Consider the following 21,096-nt stretch of genomic DNA (forward strand, 5'->3'; position numbering starts at 1 on the left):
TTAAGTAATCCACAAATATCTCTAAGCTTAATATCGTGTCAACACTGTCAAAAGATGACCTCCTGAAAACCTCTTACAGAACCTTCACCAATTTCATCACCACAGCCTATGCCCTTTCATACTTAAAAAGATCACTCGAAAAGTGATAATTCTCAACTCTCCCAGCCACCTTATTTCTCTCCCTAATTGCCTCTGCACATTCCTCCGTCCACCATGGTACAGTCTTCCTCCTATTAATGAGATTTTTAACAGGAGACACTTGCACAGCAGTGTAATGAATAATATGACATAATCATTCTTTGCAGAAATCCACATAATCTTCAATGTTCAGCCCTGACAGACATTCATCACGTAAAAACTCTCCCAGTTTGCTTTACCAAATTTCCAACTCCAAAAGCAGATTATGGTCCGCTATATAACTCCAAACACAAGCTTATAAATATAGGATAATGATCACTCCCCAATGTTTCATCACCCATGACATCACTCACTCCAGCCAGAATGCTTGAAACTGGAGTTAAATCTACAGCAGTTTTCAGACTATTATTAACATTAGATCTCATAGCCCTCCCATCATTAAGGCACAAAGATTGGAAATACCTAAAAATTCTTCTACCAACAAACCATTCCATGAATGACCCCACAGTGAACTATGTGCACAAAAATCCCCACACCATACAACCCTTGGTGAGCTGGAGCTAGAATTGAATTGAAAATACACTTGGACTAAGATGTTAACTGGCCAGTGCTATCATCAGTGAGATCATCAGTTGATCTGCAGCCTGTCCTCAATAGTTTCGGGCCGTTTATGATCAAGACTCCCTCGAGGTGATGGCCCAGCAATGCTAAAGCACCACCTGTCACCGTTAAGCTTAAAAACTTGGCAGCTGCCTCTATCAGAGTTGTTGGTCGCTTCCAACCAACAGATTGTCTACTCTTCGGGTGTCTATGCAGCTACTGAAGGGTTTGCAAAAGATGGATATACCGTCCAACTATCTGCCCCTCTGGACGTACTTGGCCCACACCCATGATGATCCTGTCTCTGCTGCCTCAGTAACAGCCCTGCTGGTTGACTTGATGTCTCTTCTAGTGAAACCAAGGTCAACAGCCACTTCTGGAAAGTGAACACAATAAAGCCACGGAAGCCGACTTTGAATGGATAGCTTGAGACCCTTCCACCCTCTATCTCTACATATACCTTCCAACAAATCAATCAAAAGCTTTCCACAAGAGATTTACCGCTTTAAAACCCCTACCTGTGTAATCAAATACATCTACTACAAGTGCCTCATACACTGTATTTACATCCACAACTCGTTGTCCGATTCCTCTCTTTATTAAACTTGCAACACCACCCCCTTTACCAATTAACCAAACACATCGAATTACAATATAATGCGGCAAAGGAAAACATAAACGTGGTAACAACCAGGTTTCCTGAATAGATATGATATTGTTATTAACCTGGTTAATCCGAAATAAATGTCTTAAAGTCTTGACAATCAGACTTCTCGCATTCCACAACAATATTCTTAATCCCATTTTCTATCCGCAGAACGAGACTGAAGTAGAGATACCCTGCCTATTGAAGCATCATTTACAGTTTCCCACATTGCACCAGTTATAAGTAGATACTTTTCAGCAGCTTTGACAATAATTTTAATTTTCTCAGTACGATAACTGGGCAGTACAATTCACCACATCCTTTATAAACATCACAAACTTCATTTTATCAACTAGCAAAGTATGTATAGTAATGAAACTTTAGTAATACGACATATAGCCACTGAATTCACATTCTATTTCCCAACTGGTAATATTTGATCAACATTTGGTTTAACTTTTTGCAAGGCCTCTGCATAAAACACATCTAAATGTATTTTAACCTAATCAACCAGCTGCCTTCTTAAGCACCTCACATCCTTATTAACTGCACTATGTTCTCCTCACAATTACAACAATTAAACTTTACAGCTTCACAATCTTCATACTTATGTTCCCACCACACTCTCTACACCTTAGTCTCCCATGATATACTGCCACAACATGCCCAAACCTTTGACATTGGTAACATCGAGGAAGGGGTGGAATATAAGCTCGTATATTATAACTAACATATCAATACAGTTAAACACTCCATCTTTTCTCCATTTCTGACAACTTGTGATCTCTTTACCTTCTTTACCCTGGCTCCCAGTAAATGAGATTTAATGATTTAATCTCATCCATCAAAATCTCCATTGGAACATCTCCAGCCTTCTCACACTTTCTTATCCTGACTCACGATTAGCACATCCCCCCTCTTTCTTTCTTTTTAGATCTTTTTACTACATTTCAAATTAATAAGCATATTAATATTGATAATGGTAGATAGAGATCAGGATTACATTAATAACGGTTGACATGTAAAAACATATTTAAAATAGCAAATGGTGTTTTGCCTCCCAATCTCTTAGTAATTAACCATGAAGAAAATATATTTATAAAAAGAAAGAAAAAAAAACCGAGACTATGAAAAACTAAAATAAATAAATCAAAGAATGGGCTGCCATTTTTCATCGGTTAAAATTATAATTTGTTGTTAACTCTGCTCCTCTATACATGAACAAAATAAAAACTAAAAAAAGGATTCAGAAAGGGTCGATGACATCATATGAAAATATTGAACAAATGGCCTGCAAGTTCCTTCAAATTCAACCGAAGGGTCCATAGTACCACTGCTATTTTTTCCCAAATTTAGACATCTTATCGTTTGGGAAAAACATTGAGGAGTGGTAGGGGGATCGGAAACTTTCTATTTAAGTAAAATGGATCTTCTGGCTATTAATGTCACAAATGCAATTAAACGACAAGCTGATGGGGATAAGCGACTGAAGTCTATCACTGGTAGTCCAAAAATTTACCTAATAGGATGAAGTTGTAAATCAACACACAGAGCTCCTGAAATAATCTCAAAAATACCTTTACAACATTTTCCGAGAAGAGGACAAGACCAGAACATATCTGCCAATGAAGCTACTTCAGAATTACATCTATCACAAACAGGATTTACATGAGCTTAGTAACGAGCTAACTTATCCTTGGACATATGAGCTCTATCAACCACCTTAAATTGCATCAAAGCATGTCTGGCACACATTGAAGAAGTATTAACTAGTTTAAGAATTTTCTCCCATTTCTCTGTAGATAAACATATTTGAAGTTCTCTTTCCCACTCATTCTTAATTTTATCAGGTGTACCTAGACGTATTTTCGTAATCAAATCATAAGTAATCGCTATTAAACGCTTCTGAAGGTTTGAGCACAACCTATATTCCCTAAAGCAGATGTCAATTTTGTGGTTAATTTCAAACGAGAAAGCGTACAGATGCTGGAATTCCACACGACACACAAATTGCTGGAGGAAATAGGGGCTGATGAATCGTCTCGGCCCGAAATATCGACTGAACTCTTTTCCATAGATGCTGCCTGGCCTGTTGAGTGCCTCCAGCAATTTGTGTGTTGCTGCAGTTAATTTAATGCGTTTGATGAAAGAAGTTTGTTCCGGGTCAAAATTAAACAATACTGTACCTTGTAGTGGTATTTCATTTTTTTTCCCAAAATATCCAGCCCTTCCTCTCGATCAGTAGAAATCATTCCCATTTTATGTTACTTTTTTCCGTTTTCCAGATCCAGATTCAATTTCATTCCAACCTCTACCGCTCTCACTAGAACGCTTCATTTCCAGTTCCTTTTCCAGATACTCGCCACTCCCCACTTGTACCTACATTATTTCCCAACATTTGCGGCAGCATCATCAACCGCCACTGTCAGCAACTCGAACCCTTTTCTATGTGTTCTGCTGTCAATCAGGTCTAGAGGCGGAGCCACACAACCCGTGTTGTACTAACGTCACAAAATTTAAGTGTACTTTCCTCCAGTGCACTTTTTGAGCGTCTGATCGGAGGGTCCTGGGTTGCGTGAGGGCAGGGTAGCTTTAAACCCGGCGGTAAACACGTCCGCATGGTCTCGTTCTCTCCAAAGTGTTTCAGTTGTTCCTTTGCCACTCTTCTCCACACAGTCACGGAGAGAAACTGAGAGAGTCGGCAGGAGTGCTGGGAAAGTGCGGGAGTTCATATCTCTCAGCAACAGCCCCTGTTAAATGTTTCGGAGTGAAGAATTCAGTCACTGAGTGTAACGACAACGGCGTTGAGATACAGTCACGATGATGGAAAATTGATTTAAAAAAACGCTGAACAGAACGTCCCTTGTTCTCGGGAAACTCTCCAGTTCCGGACTATTTGCACACTAGATTATCCCATCTTCTAATACCGGGTTCATTTGAAGCAGGTAAATGGTCTCCCCATTGGTAAATTAAACCCCAGTCTCCTGCGTGACAGTAGGGTATTGAACTAACGAGGAATCAACAAGAGTGTGGAATCTGTCATACGGATGTCAGGCTTTAGGGGAGCTAATAACGTCACTTTGATGTTTGTTCGTTGAGTGTAGAGCTGGCGCCTTTTACTCATCCCCTCCTCGTATCAGCAGTTTTTTCCCACTTTCTGATACGAAAAGCAGAAAACCATTTGCAGCCCTTCGAATCTCTCGGGTCGATTCTCCCTTCACTCCTTTCCCAGGTGCTGTGTTTCTCCGGTCTGTCGGAACGTCGCGACATCCACTGGTCTGAATAGGAACTGCAACAGAGAGAGGCATGATCCTTCAAAAAACAGTCCAGAAACTGATAATCGAGTGACAGAATCTTATAGCACAAGAGAACATTCAGTAACCGAATCTCGTTTGTATCAGGGTGCGATGGTGGTATAGTGGTGAGCATAGCTGCTTCCTAAGCAGTTGACCCGGGTTCGATTCCCGGCCATCGCAGGTTGTACACTTTTAACACTATGAACGCAAAATTCACGGGCAATTTGCTGTGAATGAAATTCACTCCAATGGATCAGATGGAGCCCTCATGTAGTATGATCGAAGACACCAAACTGAAAGAAAAGCACAACATTAGACCCAAGAATTCCGTTAGTTCCAAGGGCTCGGCACGAGGAAACGCACACTTTCTGGTTAAATCGAACATACATATTCCTGAACAAAGATACAACGCGCCCCGGATATTCCTTCGTTCCCCTCTTCCATCTGGCAGAAGGTACAAAAGCCTGAAAGCACAATTCACAGTCTCAGGGCCAGTTTCAGTCCCACTGTTGTGTCTATTGAACGGTTGCCCGTAAGATAGGATGGACGTTTGACCTCACAATCCACCTCGGTGTGAAGCCTCACCTTATTATTTACCTGCCGCGTGCTTTCCCTGTCGCTGTTACACTTTATTCTGCATTTTGTTATTGCTTCACCGTGTTCTCTCCCAATACACTGTGTAATGATATGATCTCTATGAAAAGTGAGGATGAGCAGCGTTTCACAGTATTTCGGTATATGTGACTGAAACACGTAGAACAGATTCAATTCCCACTGAGCCCATTACGGCAGCAGTAGGGAGCGCCGGCCTCTGGACAGCGCAGTTTCCCAGCTGGTAATGAAACGCTGAAGAAAAAAAGAGCTGAGATCACAGAGGGGGAGCAGTGAGAGAGGGTGTCACTGAACTCTCATCGATGGGAAGATTCAAACTTCTTCAGAGTAGACATCCCCTATTGACATCAATGGATCTGGGGTTGAGACGGTGAAGGGCTTTAAGTTCCCTGGCATACACTTCAGCGAGGACCTCACGATGTCTGTACATACCGGCTGCGTGGTGAAAAGGGCACAACAGCGTCTCTTTCACCTCAGACCGTTGAAAAAATGTAATATTGGTCCCCAAATCCTAAAGACTTTCTACAGGGGACCATCCTGACTGGATGCAACACTGCCTGGGCTGGGTACTGTAATTCCCTCAATCGTAGGATCTGCAGGTAGTGGTGCGGACAGCCTAGCGCATCCGTTGATGTGACCTTTCCACTATTCAGGACATTTAAAGAGATGGTGTGTGAAAAGGACCTGAAGGATCGTTGGGGACCCGAGTCACCCCAACCTCAAACTGTTCCTGCTGCTGCCATCCGGGAAAGAGTACCGCAGCATAAAAGCCAAGACCAACAGGCTCCGGGACAGCTTCTTCAACCAGGCCATCAGACCGATTAATTCACGCTGATACAATCGTATTTCTATGTTATATTGACTGTCCTGTTGTACATACAATTTATTACATATTACTATAAGTTGTACATTGCACATTTAGACAGTGACGTATCGGAAAAAGTTTTACTCCTCATGTATGTGAAGGATGTAATTAATAAAGTCCATTCAATTCAATTCGACGGAAGAGACTTCGCAGTGTAGCAGTCGAATCACAGACGGGAATAATGTGCAGATGCTGGACATCCAAGCAAAAGACTCAAAGTGCTGGAGAAACTCAGAAGGCCAGGCTGCTTCGTGATCCTGAAGGTTTTCGGCCTGAAAAATCGACTGTGTACTTTATTCCATAGATGCTGCTGCACACTTTCTCTTGTACGAGAGAAAATAAAACTATTGGATCACTAGCGTCCCTGGGTGGGCTCGAACCACCAACCTTTCGGTTAACAGCCGAACGCGCTCACCGATTGCGCAACAGAGACGAGTATTTAAAGGAGTATGAATAAATGACAAATTGCAATTGAAATGTGATTTCTTGTTATAGCTTCATAGTGTTTTAAAACACAAGGTTGAATACCTGCTGCCACCAACAGAGAATATAGCAGAGGATGGTTTCGATCCATTGACCTCTGAGTTATGGGCCCAGCACGCTTCAGCAACGCCACTCTGCTACAGGAAGTATAATCAATTGTCGAACTGTGAATGCTGCGCTTTTTTATGTGTATGTATGCATGTATGTGTTTATGTCTGTGCCTGTATCTGTACATGTCATGGCCTGGGTATTTACCTGTGACTGTACATGCCTGGGACTGGTTCTGTGTCTGTATATATCTGTGCCTATGACTGTACATGTCTGGGTCTGATTCTGTGTCTGCACATGTCTGTGCCTGTGTCTACATGTCTGGGCCTGGTTCTGTGTCTGTACATGTCAGGTCAGCATGTAGCATTGAGTTGAAGGTAGAGACAAGGTCGAAGATCTCCAACAGGAAATCGGGATGGGGCCACGCTAATCAGCATAGTGGCACAGAAGGGCAGAAATGTGTTTATTTCAGTGCAGGGTGTAGAACAGTTAAGGAAAAGGGATTTAGATACTGGATTAGTATATTTCACGGTAATTCAACCAATACAGAGATCTGGCTGAGAGAAGAGCAGCGATAAAAAGAAACATTCCTGGATTCCGGAGATTCAGACAGTACAGATGGAAGAAATATATCTCGGGGAGACGTGGTGCTCATCAAACAGAATGTCAAAAAGTTGAGGTTATCCTTGAGATTCATGCAGTCAGACAATATGGGTAGAACTGGGGAATAAGACAGGTGCAATTATTGTGTTGGGATTATGTTATAGGCTTCCCAATAACCAGTAAGAGAGATTAGCAGATGCATTGGCAAATTATAGACTGGTATAAAACATAGAGTAGCTGTAGTGTGTGAATAATCTTCCCAGAAAGACTGGGACGCACTTACCACCTGATGCTTGGATAGGACATTATTTGTTCGTTGTGTTCAGGAAGGTTTCTAGAAACAATATGTAGATGTTCAACCAAGGAGGAGTCATACATGGCGTAGACGGGAAATAAGCCTCGTAAGATATTAGGAGTTTCATTGAGAAAAATTTAAAGAGTATAATTCTGGAGGTTTTCAGGCAGCTATTGATAAGGATAAGACTTGACCTGCAGGTGGAAAATGCAAATTTTGTTAAGACAAAGTACAACATAAATGGGCTGGAATCGTAGACAGTAGTCTGAGAGCCGATTTTACTGGTTAAATACAGGTCTCGCATGTGAAAGTCCCTTAGAATCCAGCCAGTCAGAATCCAAGACCTCCCTGTCCCTGTGAGGAAGGTGGAGAAAGATTGGAATGTTCAGAAAGTTAGGATGATGGGAAATATTGTATTTAGTTAAACATGTCAGAGGAGTTATATGTAAGGTTTCAGAAGCTGACGTTGGGCGGGGTCATGGAGGAACTTTACAGGAAGCAAATAACAAGTCATACGGTAACACAGGAGAGTGAAATTTGACCAGTAAATGTCCTCAGTGAGGAGGATCAACTAGAATCACAAGACACTTTATGAATACACTGAAAACAACAGCATTCTGGGGAGAGGAGCGCATCACTCAAGGACAACGAATGGAGATTATTCTTGGAGCCAGCGTTAGCATGCGAGGTAGAAAATTAATACTTTGCATTCATTGCTGTGTACGAAGGAGAAGTAAATGGAGGAAATCGAGAAGTGGCTATGGTGATATTCTCAGATATTTTGATACTAAGCAGAAGGTGCTGTTGGGTCTTTCAAAGAGTACTAAAATGTGTACAACTTTTTGGGATTCAGTCCGTTCGGGGCACAAACCACATATATGCAAACAGATTGGTTAAACTGGCATCAATGTCGACACACACAACGTGAGCTGAGGGGAGTGTTTCTGTGCTGCATTGTTCAGTTTCTTGGCCAATGATTTGAGGACAGTGGGCAACAGATCAAAGCTCCACATGACAATAATTTAATTTCTGCACTAACTGTCAGAGAGCTCAAACAGCAAGTGGACAGGTAGATCAAGGGAAATTATCTGCTGAGCTGTTGGAAGAGAGTGGAGAATAGGACAGTGGGAAAGTAGTACCAGAAGATAGGAAGACTGGATAGTTTGAATCGTGTTCCACAATCGATATCTCACAATGATTCAGTGCCCACTGATGATATCAAAAGTCAGTCTGGTCTGCAACTCATGGATGCTATCAAACATATCCCTCCCAATGAGTGTTTTTCGGGATGTAATGACGTGTTGATAATGGAAAAACTTGAAATGCTGCGTGCTTCAACTTGCAAATGTTTTTGTAATGCCAGCAGGCTAAAGGGTCTCATAAACATAGGCAGGTTACGGAGAGATGCAAAAAACAACAATGGGGTGTGTAACTGTAATTTGAACAATATTGACTGGGATTCCCTGTGTGGAGGATGAGAGCAGCTGATTTATTTTAGGCAGCCTAGAAAAATTTACAAGCATTTACAGGCTATACTATGTGGGTTTGTAGCAAATTTAGCATATAATCTAAAACTCTGCAAACGTCTCTAGATGTGGAGTGGAGAAGAGGATATCCTGAGTGGTTGCATCAAGGGTCCGGTATGGAAATACCAATACTGTTGAATGGAATAGCCAGAGATCAGTTATGGATGCAGCTAGCCTATCACAGTAATTTTTTCCCATGTTGGAAGCAGCTAAAACGACGTGACATAAATTTAAGTTGATTGGAGAAAAGTGTAGGCGAGATGTCTGAGGTGAATTTTTAAACACAGAATATGTGTGAAATTCGCTGCTAGGAGTGATGGTAGAGGCAGCGAAATTAGGGCTATTTAAGAAACCCTACATTGGGGAAAGTGATTGCAATTGATTTATTTCAATAGGATACCATTTTCATAAGTCATCCACAAAGAAGAACAGAATTTTGGGGAATTTGCCAAACGGGAGCAAGCTAATGATCACCTACCACCGTGTACTTTTTCCTCCCTTCTTCCACCTTTTTACTGTGAATTCTCATCTACTTTTTCCATGGTGGATAAAGGACCTGAACCGAAATAGCATCTGTTTACAATTTGCCACAAATACTGAGTTTCGCCAGCATTTAGTGTGTGTTCCAAGCTCATGGCAACTATGTTATGTAGGACCTGTGGAGAGTAGCGACTGGGAGCAGCTGTGAATAGATAGACTCACATTTCAACTGTGAGAGATATTTAAAGACAAATGGTTCAGAATTCAAACTGTTTCTATGAGGGGGAAAGACACGGATGCAAGTCTGGAGAAGATTGATTTATCAGAGTTGTTGCAAATGCAATAAAAAAGGACCTCTATGTTCCCTAGACAAAGGTCTTGATAACTATTCAGCAATATGCAAATTAAACAGAGAACCATTAGTGTTAAATGATGATGGGGCAGAGAGCATGATTTAGCTGAGCAAAATTGGAAAGAATGCCATGGTACCAGACATTATAAAGATACGGATGTAGGACAACTCAAGGGCAGAGGAGGGAACGTATGCCTGGAGCGTGAGGAACTGTAAAAGCACAAAATAAATACTTCAGTGCAGTAATCATCAAAGAGAAATTCATGGCTGAAAGAAAGATCATGAATACAATGATATTCCATCGAATGTTGTCAACAACTGGTGGGAGCGCTGCGACTCTTAAAGAACATTAAGTTGGATAAACCAACGACATTCAATAGGATTTATCGCAGGGTATTGAATGTGGCAAGGTAACAGACTGCTGGGCCCTTCACAGAGATCCTTATAGTCTTTTTTTCTATTTACACATGTTGCTGCAAAAGACGGGAGATGAGCCATTATTGTGCCCCTGTTCAACAAGGGCTATACAGACAAAACAGGAAACTACGTCATTGACACAGAAAATTTGTGCAGAATGGGTTAGTGAGGAACGTTGCCAAAAGTTTCAGCAGAACATAGGCCAGCTGAAAATATGGGCAGTGGACTGGCAGACAACGTGTTGTAGTGTGAGAATTCAAATTTCAAACCCTTTTTTTTTCAGAATTCCTCTCCCTATTGGAGCATGACAGTTAGAGCAGTGTCATGCTCTGCCTCAGGATGTGCGAGATCAGGAAGTCTGTCAGTGTCCCCGATAACGCCACATGAGGAAAGTGCACAAGCTCCTGACTGACCGTGTGAAGGAAATGGACGTGGAGATCGACGGACCAAGCATCGTCTGGGATGCTGAGACCAGATCATTAGTGAGATGGTCACACCAAAGTTGGAGGATGCGTATAAGTTTAGTGAGCAGCCAGAAAGACAAGGGGAAGATTCCGTGAGTGCAGGATCTCCCAGTGGCTGCTCCTCTCACAACAAGTACACGTTTTGAATACTGACGGTGGAATGACCTATCAGGGCAAAACAGCATTATCCACGCTGCTGGAACTGACAGTGTCTGATTCCAGGCAGAGAAGGAAGAGATCAGGTATGTCAGTAGTTGAGAAAAGGCTAAAGATTCAGTGGCTCTAAAAAGGATACGAGGATACGGTGTTGTCGCCTGTGTACCAGTGCCAGGAACATGTTGAAACTAGAAAAGAAAATCCAAAATGCTCGTGGTACATATAACATGGTAAAAAAAAGTTTGAACTTGTGCACAGTTAGCAGAGGGAATTCGGAGACAGCTTAAAAAATACAACTTCAAGAGCAGTAGTCTCTAGATTACTCCCTCTGACACGTATTGGTGAGGATAGAAATAGAATAATCAGTTAGATGAATATGTGACAGAGAAGCCAATGCGGGGGCAAGATTTCAGTTTCAACTGTGATGACTGCATCTGGTTCTGGAGCAGGGAGGGACTTATACACAAGAGATCGAATGACCCTAAAACGGAGTGGAAGCAATATCCTGCCGATTTAGAACACAGAACATAGAACGTAGAACATAGAATAGTAAAGCACAGTACAGGCCCTTCATCCCACAGTGCTGTGCCGACCCTTAAATCCTGCCTTCCATATATCCCCCCACCATAAATTCCTCCATATATCTGTGTAGTAGTCTCTTAAATTTCACTAGTGTATCTGTCACCACCACAGGCTCAGGCAGTGCATTCTACGCGCAAACCACTCTCTGAGTAAAAAACTTTCCTCTAATATCCCCCTTGAACTTCCGACCCCTTACCTTAAAACCATGTCCTCTTTTGTTGAGCAGTGATGCCCTGGGGAAGAGGGGCTGTCTGCCCAATCTATCGATTCATCTTATCATCTTCTATACCTCTATCATGTCTCCTGTCATCCTCCTTCTTTCCATGAGTAAAGCCCTAGCTCCCTTAATCTCTGATCGTAATGCACACTCTCTAAAACAGGCAGCATCCTGGCAAATCTCCTCTGTACTCTTTCCAATGTTTCCACATCCTTCCTATAGTGTGGCGACAAGAACTGGACACAGTACTCCAAGTGTAACCTAACCAGAATTTCATAGAGTTGCTTCATTACCTCTCGACACTTTAGCTCGATCCCTCGACTTAAGAAAGCTAACATCCCAAAAGCTTTCCTAACTACCCTACCTACCTGTGAGGCAAATTTCAGGGATCCACGGACATATAACCCCAAATCCCTCCGCTCCTCCACACTACTAAGTATTCTGCCATTTACTTTGTACTTTCCCTTGGATTTTGTCCTTCCAAAGTGTACCACCTCTCTCTTCTCCGGGTTGAACTCCATCGACCACTTCCTAGCCCACTTCTGCACCCTATCAATGTCTCTCTGCAATCCTTGACAATCCTCTACACTATCCACAGCACTACCAATCTTTGCGTCGTTTTGAATGTTACCAACCCACCCTTCTACCCCCATATCCAGGTCGTTAATAAAAATTCAGAAAGAGTAGGGGTCCCAGAACCGATCATTGTTGGACACCACTTGCCACAATCCTCCACCCCGAATGTAGTCACTGCACCATGACCCTCTGCGTTCTGCAGACAAGCTAATTCTGAATCCACCTGGCCAAACCTCCCTGGATCCCAGGCCTTCTAACTTTCAGATAAGCCTAAAGTGTGGAACTTTTTTCAAATGCCTTACTAAAATCCATGTAGTCCACTTCCACTGCACTTCTCTCATCTATATGCCTGGTCACCTCTTCAAAGAAATCGATCTGGCTTGGTTGGCACTACCGGCCCTTCATAAAGCCATGCTGACTGTCCCTGATCAGACCTTGACTCTCTAAATGCTCATAGATCCTTCTCTGTAAGAATCTTTTCCAACAGCTTTCCCACTAAAGATGTAAGACTCACGACTCTATAATTACCTGGACTATCACTATTACCTTTTTTTTAACAAGGGGGCAACATTCGGCTCCCTCTAATCCTTCGATACCATTCTCGTGGACACCGAGGACATAAAGATCCTGGCCAGAGGCTGAGCTATCTCTTTCCTCGCCTTGTGGAGCACCCTGGGGAATATTTCGTCAGACCCCGGGGACTTATTCGGTCCTAATGTATTTTAGCAACTCCAACACCTCCACCCCCTTAATATCAACATGCTCTAGAACTTCAACCTCTCTCATATTGTCCTCACTATCTGGTGATGCTCCGAAAGGTGTAAACGAGAGTGGCAGGCAGTCTTAAAATGCATTTACATCAATGCAGGAGGCTCGAAAAGACAGGTGGATGAAATGTGTGGCTGCCTTTGGGGACTGCTGAATTACTTCTTTTCATGTTATCAGTCAGTAATTTGGGTGACAGATTGATGGCTTTGTGATGTGGTTTGCAGACAATTTAAATGTAGATGGAGCTTCAGATAGTGTGAGGAGTCAGGGAGACTGCAGAAGGACGAAGACAGATTGCAAAATGGTCAAAGAAGTGCAGAGTGCAATATAGAGCAGGGATGTGCACTTACGCAGTAAAGACTTAGGCTATTTCCTAAGTGGGGTGAAAATTCAAAATCCAGACATGCAAAGGTACTTCGGTGTCTCTAAAGGGTAACTTGAGGTTCGAGCCGGTGATAAGGAAGACAAATCTAATATTTGAAATCATGACACGAACACGGGAATACAAAAGCAAGATGGAATGCTCAGGCAGCTCGAGTGATGACTTTTGATGGTCCTCTGAACTTTTACTTTTCACCCTTAACCCATGACCTCTGCTTGTATCCCTGTCCAATATTAATGGAAATAGCTTTCTTTCATTCACCCTATCTAAACCTCCCTTTTCTATATTGTTGGGAATGGAGGACCTGTGTTATGAGAGACTTCTTTTTGAGCAACATATTGTGGGATTAATATAATCACATAATGTTGTTTCTGTCCAATATGATTGCTTCATATCTGAGGATCGATTGAAAACCACAAGCCTGTACGCATTGGAATTCAGAACTATGTGGGCAGGTCCCTTTGAAATGCATTAAATACATTTTAGTTGTAACTCTAGAACCAGAGGGCATAGACTCAGGATAGAAGACCGTCCTGCAGGTTCTCGTAAATGAAATGAGGACAGGCCTTTTATTGAACTTCAAAAGCTTAACACAAATTGCGCTATATATCTTTAAGTAGGACGTCATGACGTCAGACCCATCTCTTAAAGAAAAACCCCAACTCAATGACGGTGATTGTGAATTATGTACGTTTCTCCCATTTACGTTTCTCTGCACAGGGCACCTCAAAATTCACTAAAACCGGCATTGTGAGATTGCCCGGATCTCAGACGTGCACCAGACGTAATCGGAGGGACAGTCAGATCATTTAACATAGCTTTGATAATGGAGATTCAGCTCAGAGGGTGAGCAAGTACAGGATTCCTATTCATGAAGTCCCAGGTGTAATCCTCCATGTTGATGATCACGAATTTTGCAAAATGGCTCGAAAATCCCAGATGAATCCAAACCCCCCGTGGGTCAACCGTCCCCCGCGGGAGAGTTAAAAAAAAAACAGACCCTTGCACAGTGGGGAAATCTGAAAACTGCCCCCGCATTTCATTGAGAGTCGAAAGCATTAGTGATATGTCATATCTCTCCATTTGTCACTAAATAGCCTGGATGTGATAACCTGAAGATTATAGCAGCCATTGAATCCCGGTGGAGATATTGTTATATTTGTGGTAAGTTCTTGCAATGGAGAAACCAAGTCAGCATCTCTTGTGCATAGTGCCGAGAGCTGCGTTTCACAAGAAGAGGTGCACTGCTGATCCAATACTGAACAGTTTCTGATCATCTATTCAACGGACTAGATTGTGAAGATATTGGGACCTCGGGTTTGAATGTATTAACTTCTCGGTTAAAACGTCGTTAGTTTTAAAATGCCTCACAAGGTGTATACACACATGAACACAGCACAATTCGCCACCTCAAGCAGCACAGACGCACAACATTCATGGCACAGCGATACTACATTCACATTAGCAGAGTGGTACAGAGGATGCCTACTGACCTCATTACACAGAGTTTAATGGCTCTAAACCGTCATCTGCTATATCTAGTCTATGTCGCGTCTAACCGATGTAAAAATGGCCGCACCGGGACTACTTCATGCAGGTGAACCTGCCAGTTCCAAATGTTGCCTCAGTTGGACGGACTCTTTGGGGGCCTGAATGGTTGAGGGAGGACATGAATGGGCAATTGTAGTGATTTTACCGCGTTCAGGTTTAGGTCACAGATGGGAAATCCGTGGTTAGGGTCGATATCCGAAGTAATCACGGGAAGAGTCGTCTCTACAGAATGCGGAGAGTGCTGAGGGGAAATGGGTGGTAAGGATGCGATTGGTGGTAGTGTCACGTTGAAGACGACGGAAGTTATGTAGAATGACGTGCTGAATGCTGAGGCTTATAGAATGCAGGGTAAGCAGAAGAGGAACTGTATCCTTGTTCGGTAAGCGGACAGATTTGTTGCGGACGGATGGCCATGAAACTGAGGAGATGCGAGTGAGGGCAACATTATTGGTAGATAATATAAAGGCCATTCTTTGAAGATGGATCCGGAGTGAGGTTGGAATCAACAAAACACTACTCAGGTTCATAATCGATAAATCGATCCCTGCATCAGTTGTTCAGACAATGAGTCCTGGTGGTGTAATTTCCATCTCAATAACATTGCGCGTGGCCTAGTGGGCAAGGCATCAGACTAGTAACTTGAAGGTTACTGGTTTGAGTCTCGGCTGAGGCAGCGTGTTTGTGTCATTGAGCAAGGCACTTAACAACAGATTGCTCTGCGACATCACCTGTGCCCAGATGCATGTAGTGCCCTTCCCTTGGACAACATCGGTGGTGTGGAGAGGGTAGCTTGGGCAACTGCCGGTCTCCCATAATACCCTGCCCAGACCTGCGCCCTGGAAACTGGAAAATCTCGAGACCGACGGATGCCACCACCACCAACAGACATTCAGGTCAGAATGGGGGCATCTTCTCTTGCCAGTGTTTGACGCAAGAGCGGACGAATCGCGTATGTCTGTTAAGCATTGCTTGCAGTTAACGAACTAACACCGGAGTGATCCAGTGAGCCCTTCTGTACCCGGACATCCAATTAACACACCACTCTTTCGCATTAGTTCCTGGTTCGTGACGAGGCTAGTTTTCCAGGCTGTCACGGCGGATGCCCAATGAGTTTCGTGTTATTTTCCTTGGTGCAACTAACAAAAGAGAGTTATGTAGCCCGGAGGTCTCTGAGGATATCGTGGATGCATTAGCAATGAGCTTTCAACAATCACGTGATGCTGTAAAGACTTCGGAAATCTCGAAAATTCCAATTGTCGTACCACATTTCAAGAAGGGAGATTGGCTATAGGCGAAGTAGGTTGTGCGACGATGCTGCTGTCGATTATGTACGATGAAAACTTGAGGTAGGTGGAGGCACATGATATAATAGGCATTCGTCATCTTGGTTTCATCAAGGGAAAATCTTGCCTGACAGGGTGCCACACATGTGGCTGCTTAACACCCTACAAGCCCATGGCTTTACCGGAAAGATTCTACAAGCCCATGGATAAAACAGTGACTGAATGGTTTGAGGAAAACAGGAGGCACAAAGGCAGCCTTTTTTTTCCTGGTTAGTTGGTGGTGACTAGCGTTGTTCCACAGGTATCTGTCTGTCTTGGGAGCTATACCTTTTAGTTTACATGTCAATCTTTTGGATGAGGCAATTGATGGATTTGTGATAAAGTTTGCATAGGATATGAAGCTATATATGTAGGGGCAGGTAAAAGAGCTGCAGAAGTACTTAGACAGATTAAGCGATTGACAAAAAAATGGACGATAGAATACAGTGTCGTTATGCACTTTGTAGAAGAAATGAAAAGCTTTGTTCATTCCTAAATAGAGAGAAAAATGCAAAATAAAAAGAACTGAGGCTTAAAGGTATTAGACGTCCTTGTGCAGGATTCCCAGAGGTTAATTTGCAGGTTGAGTCTGTAGTAAGGAAGGTAAATGCGATGTTTGCATCCACTACAATAGAATTAGAATAAAACAGCAGGGACGTCATGTTGAAACTTTATAAACAACCGGTGAAACCTCACGTGGAGTATTGTCAGCAGCCCTGAGCCTCATATCCAGGAAAGGAAATACTAAACCGGAGAGGGTTCAAAGAAGGTTCACGGAAATGACTTGAGGATTGAATGATTGTTTTATGAATAGCGTTTGATAGTTCTACGGCTGGATATGAGGCGGTTTTTTTTTCTGAGCCAGTGTGGAGCAACTTTGGAACACATTGCCACGAGCAGCTGTGGAGACCAAGTCTCTGTGTATATGTACAGCAGATTTTGATAGATTTTTTATTGGCCAGAGCACGAAAGCTGCGGTGAGAAGGCAGGAGGTTCGGGCTGAGAGGATGCATGGATCCCCCATGATTGAACTCGACTGGCCAAATGCGCTCATTTTGAACCTGCATCGGATGGTTTTAGGTCTTATCGATAAGTGCAGATGAAAATAATTCTAGCTTTAATCACCAAAGCATAGCAGCACACGAGAAGCACCAGAAGCTCACACTAAATTACATGAAATGCTTCGGCATTACGTCAGTGCAACGACCAAGCAAGCTTCAACTGATCACTCGTGACTGGTCAATATAAAGGAACTTTTGCAACCTCTTTATTCCCAACAATTCAGGCACGGACATGTTACTGTGAGGGGTATTGCAACAAGGGAAATTTTTAATTTGGATATTACCGTTAGACGCCGACTTCCGGAGGTAATAAAATTAAACAAATACGCCGTAAAACTAAGGCACAGAATGACAATATTCGGAACATACAAGGGATATATATATATATATATATATATAATAAATATTTATCATAATATGTGGTGATCTTGTCAGCAGTGTGTTTACTGAAAGGATTTGACAAATTCTTCCCCATATGCTCAGGTATCTTGTAGTCCACGAAGCCAGAATACAATTTCTTGATATTCGAGTCAATAATCCTTCCGTGAAAATAACAATTTAATGTCTGTTGATTAGTCCCTGCTGATCGTTCGCATTTTATCTCAAATCAAATATTCTTCCACATATTTGTTTTGAACTAGCAAAATCGAATAATCGTGCGTATATTTTATTTGCAAATCTTTCTCGTTGCTCCAAATAGGTACATCACTCCATTCTTCATCTCCTCCCTGAATTTTCTCTGTGTCAGTCCATAGATACACGTGTTAGTGCAGGTACTGAGAAAAGACAACATAAACCCACATTGCTGCAGGACATATGTCGGTTTGCTAAAATATCTGTCTGTGTATGAGTAGTTTTCGACTTGCCACGTCATAGAATGTACGACATAGGGCATCCAAAGCAATATAAAGTTGGCTGAAAGAGCGAACAACAGGACCATGGACTTTCTCCGGTTTGCCACCTCTGGATCATTGCGAATTTTGCTGTTTTTCCTAAGTCCCTGCCGAACCCTATTTGTTGCAATAATCCGTTTCACAGTTGAAACATTAAAGACAGCAATTAAACTGATTGGTAATAACGGCATTGTGATGCTGTCAAAAATCTCGTAGGCTTTCCACAGGGGTGATGTGAAGTATTCAGCTACGGGGACACAACGCCATCGATCCACTGCAAAGTAAAATGGAATGGCCTTGACACAACACGCTGCACTCACTGTTGTCACCACCACAGTCGCTGTTCTCTCGGTGCAATATCGGTTCCGCAGCTTCTCACAGCAGATGGCGACACAGCGATCGAAAGTAAACGCAACTGTCAACCAAACGGAACAGTCCCTGGTTGCGACACTTAGGACAAGTAGCACAGAGCACGCTGGAGTTACAAGCAAGAACTTTGCAAATAAATAGATATAATTTATCCTCTCTAACATAATAACGACGACGACCACCGTCAGATCGGCTCCCGCCATGGCCACAAGGTAGAGACTGATACATTTCGACAGGCCACATTTCCCACGGGACAGGATCACAATCGCCGTTAAGTTAACTGAAATAATGCATATAAAATAAACAATTACTACCTGTTGCCGCAGAATGATTAATGCGACTTTATTTGCGTAGTGGGAGTAATGGTATGATTGAGCCATTGTCTGGAGTCAGAGTTCAGTCCATTTGCGCTGACCGAGATGGGATTCGATGGACCGTTCTAGCAGATCCTACGTTATAACGTACGTTTTAGATCTCAACAGTTTCTCATCCGGAAGTTAACCATCAGCTGAAAAGCTAGAGGCTGACGGCAGAGAGCCCCCAGGCGCCTTTGTTAAGTCGTGAACTAATGGGAGAGCATTTCAGGACATTTGTAGTGGAGACATTGGGGTGATTTTCAGACGATTTTACGGATTACCCTTCTTTAGCAAACGTTTATTTAACTGGCTTCCATTTAAAATGTTTTTTTGAGATTTACATGGGCAATAGGTCATGAATCCATTTCATTGGAAATCAGAAGATATTTGGAGAAGCGGGGGAACCCTTCACAAATGGCCCACTCAGCCTGATTCAACGCAATGATGCACTATTCAGATCTCGCGAGTTTCAGGTGCTGAAGTCGTAAAGAAGCCGGAGGCTGACAGCACAGCGCTGCCAGTTACCTCTGTTAATTAGGGGATAATGGGCTTGATACTAACCCGTAAGGCAAGGTTATCAAGAGCTGTACCTGACAGCAGGGCGTCTTGTGGAGAATGGCACAGGTAGTGAGGAGATCGGTTTTAATTTCAGACTATGTGAAGTAAATACCCTTAGAAACATAGAAAACCTACAGCACAATACAGGACGTTCGGCCCACAAAGTTGTCCGGAACATGCACCTACCTTAGAAAATAGTAGGCTTACCTATAGCCCTCTACTTTACTAAGCTCCAAGTACCTATCTAAAAGATTCTTAAAAAGACCCTAACGCTTTCGCCTCCAGTACCGTTGTCCGCATTCACGTACTCTCCACTCTCTGAGTAAGTAACGTACCCCTGAAATCTCCTCTGTACCTACTCCACAGCACCTTAAACCTGCGTCCTCTTTCGGCAACCATTTCAGCCCTGGGAAAAAGCCTCTGTCTATCCACACGATCAATACTTCTCATCATCTTATACAGCTCTATCAGGCCACATCTCATCCTCCGTCGCTCCAAGGAGAAAAGGCCGAGTTCATTCAACCTATTCTCATAAGGCATGATCCCCAATCCAGTCAACATTCTTGTAAATCTTCTCTGCACCCTTTGTATGGTTTCCACATCCTTCCTGTAGTGAGGCGACCAAAAGGTAGCACAGTACTCCAAGTGGGGTCTGACCACGGTACTTTATACCTGCAACAGTATCTCTTGGCTCCTAAATTCAATTCCACGATTGATAAAGGCCAATACACCGTACGCTTTCTTACTCATTGATTCAACCTGAGCAGCTGCTTTGATCGTCGTATGGACTCGAACCCCAAGATCCCTCTGATCCTCCACACTGCCAAGAGTCTTACCATTAAATTTTATTTTGCCATCATATTTGACCTACCAAAATGAACCACTTCACACTTATTTGCGTTGAACACCATCTGCCACTTGTCAGCCAGTTCTGCATCCCATCATTGTCCCGCTGTTACCTCGGACAGCCCTCTACATTATCTGAAAGGTGTAGAGTTGGGTGACGGAGAAATACAAAGAGATCTCGGAGTCCTTGTTCATCAGTCACTGAAGGTGAATGAGCAAGTGCAGCAGGCAGTGAAGAAGGCTAATGGAATGTTGGCCTTTATTACAAAGGGAATTGAGTACAAGAGCAAGGAAATCCTCTTGCATTTGTACAGAGCTCTGGTGAGACCACACCTGGAGTATTGTGTACAGTTTTGGTCTCCAGGGTTAAGCTAGGACATCCTGGCTGTAGAGGAAGTGCAGCGTAGATTCACGAGGTTAATTCCTGGGATGTCTGGACTGTCTTACGCAGGGGGGTTAGAGAGATTGGGCTTGTACACGCTGGAATTAAGGAGATTGAGAGGGGATCTGATTGTAACATAAAAGATTATTAAGGGATTGGACAAGATAAGAGGCAGGAAATATGTTCCAGATGCTGGAAGAGTCCAGTACTAGAGGGCATGGTTTGAGAATAAGGGGTATGTCATTTAGGACA

The 21,096-nt window shown here is 42.9% G+C and overlaps 1 protein-coding gene and 2 non-coding genes across 3 annotated transcripts in view; 2 read left to right on the forward strand and 1 right to left on the reverse strand.

The window, feature by feature from the left end:
- The window catches only part of LOC140717809 (uncharacterized), an 845,297-nt gene that overhangs the window by 201,404 nt on the left and 622,797 nt on the right, over nt 1-21,096 (forward strand). The gene's annotated exons all lie outside the window — the stretch shown is intronic.
- trnar-ccu (transfer RNA arginine (anticodon CCU)) lies at nt 4,789-4,860 on the forward strand. The gene has a single exon. It is a non-coding gene; the product is annotated as a tRNA-Arg (tRNA).
- trnan-guu (transfer RNA asparagine (anticodon GUU)) lies at nt 6,517-6,590 on the reverse strand. The gene has a single exon. It is a non-coding gene; the product is annotated as a tRNA-Asn (tRNA).

This window comes from Hemitrygon akajei, chromosome 28 (genome assembly GCF_048418815.1).
Source record: "Hemitrygon akajei chromosome 28, sHemAka1.3, whole genome shotgun sequence".
Classification (NCBI taxonomy): domain Eukaryota; kingdom Metazoa; phylum Chordata; class Chondrichthyes; order Myliobatiformes; family Dasyatidae; genus Hemitrygon; species Hemitrygon akajei.